This window comes from Ceratina calcarata, unplaced genomic scaffold, assembly GCF_001652005.2.
Source record: "Ceratina calcarata isolate Rehan_Ccalc_2016 unplaced genomic scaffold, ASM165200v1 scaffold596, whole genome shotgun sequence".
NCBI classification, from domain to species: domain Eukaryota; kingdom Metazoa; phylum Arthropoda; class Insecta; order Hymenoptera; family Apidae; genus Ceratina; species Ceratina calcarata.
Window position 1 is genome coordinate 12,482 of NW_017177196.1, and position 2,014 is coordinate 14,495.

Consider the following 2,014-nt stretch of genomic DNA (forward strand, 5'->3'; position numbering starts at 1 on the left):
ATATAGATATATACTACGTTTCAGTCTTTTTAGTGTTAAAAATTAATGGAAGAATCGAATTATGTTGGGAATTTTATAGTCGGTGTTAATCGGATCGATCGTTCCGAAAATTCTTAATTTTTTTGCAGCCTCTAATTTTTCACAAGTTCCCTCTTAAACTCTTTCGCACTGTCTTCCCGCTGCATGGAACTTTCGAAATGAGTCCCGACGGGCTTTCCCACCGCGACCCAATTTCCCGGCTTCGAAGACACTTTTATCGACAGCCCCAAGGAGCCACCCTTCCTGCAGCTTTTTTTTTTTTTTCTTTTCTTTCCTACCTTTTCTGCGAGCGTAGCTCGGTTTTCAAGCGGCGATCACCGGAATTGGAACAGTCGAATTAGCCTACACGTGGTAATCGAACTGGGTCTGTTTGGCGTCGCAATTCGGACGAGCGTGTAAAGTCGAGCGAATTATCGTTTCGATCGAATTATCGCGCTAACGAGGAACCAATCTTTCTTGTCCACGTTTATTTTATTCATTCGTTTTAGTACACTCGTCCAGTGACGCTCAAACGATCCCCGTTCCCATCCGACGTTCTCTTCTTTTTTTGATAAAAATTACAAGAGTGACGAGTCGTTAATTAAAATAAAACGGGCAAGTAGATGACGAATGATCTCGAGAAAGGCAGTAAAAAAAAAAGAAAAAAAAAAATGGAACTACGACGCTCGTTCCATTTAATTATCAATTGAAAGCATTTCCTTAATTTATTCAATTCGTCGGTTCTTCCTTTTTTTCTAGGAAATTGCGGACACTCGCCAAGTTTCCGAGCTGTATTTTACGAGGAAACGACGGCCGCTGTAAAAACTTTCTACTTACGCAACCCGAAAGACTTTCTCCAAAAACGCAAGTGCGACAACTTTCGAACGCCGTCGTCGACGTCGTTGCGCCAAGTAATAGTTAATGTAAAACAGGATCAGGTCGACGCTTCTCGGTGACCCACGGGTCGTTTCCGAGGTATTTTATTAACGGGGGAATTGGCGACGCGCCGCGCCGAAAATCGAGGATTTCAATACGCAAAAGCAAAATGTCAACCGCGGCCGATAGCGGTGGCAGCAATTAGCACCGTGGCTCCTTACGGTCGTTCGACCGTCGGCAGCCGTTAATTGTTCGGCAAACAGAACGCCGAGGCGAGGCAGCAGTCAGGCTCCCTACTAATGAACTTGACAATGGCCGGGCACTGCTCTTGAAATGCAATAATAACGGTCGTTTGACACGGGCCCCGGGTGTCATTCGTCGGTAGGACGTCACCGAGGCGCTAGTGGGCCAAAACCCCGGGTGAGTAAACCGATCTCCGTGTGTACGATTTTTTTTACGCATACCGAATTTTTACGATCTCGACTATGTTCGACGATGAGTTTGTTCAACACGCGCGCGAAACGAAACGTTTTAACTGTGTTTTGTGAGCTCACTGGGATAGAGATTGTTGCCCGGCTATTTTAAGACCGTTGTGGATCCAGCTTGTTTTAATGGCGACCGTGGAAAGGAAGATGAATGAGAATTACGTTCTGCTCTCTCTAATGTCACGGTGCACGTGCTACTCCCGGGAAATGTGATACTACGTTCTTCGTTTCATCGTCTGTCTCCCGGTTCGAACGCTCCGTTGCTCACCGAAAGATCAAATCAAATTCACGTCACATATTTATGTACAACGTAATTGTGTATCTGTTTTTTTTTTTTATTAATATTTCTAAATTTTTGTATTAACTCTTAACCCCTTGAACGACAATTTATTTTCAGTCAGCACTTGAAAAAGAGGAAAGTTTATGACGAGCTGGACTCGTCATTTCCGTTCAAGGGGTTAACGCACCGACTTTTAATTGTGAATATCGGCTTGCAAGTTCTTAACACATTGCTGACCGGTCACAAGTTAACTCGTGATAAGCTTTTTTCTGCATCTTTATTGTTTTCACGGCGAAATCTTGTAGTGTAATTATTTGGTCTGCATACCTCAAGTTGTGTCTCGCTTATAAGACCG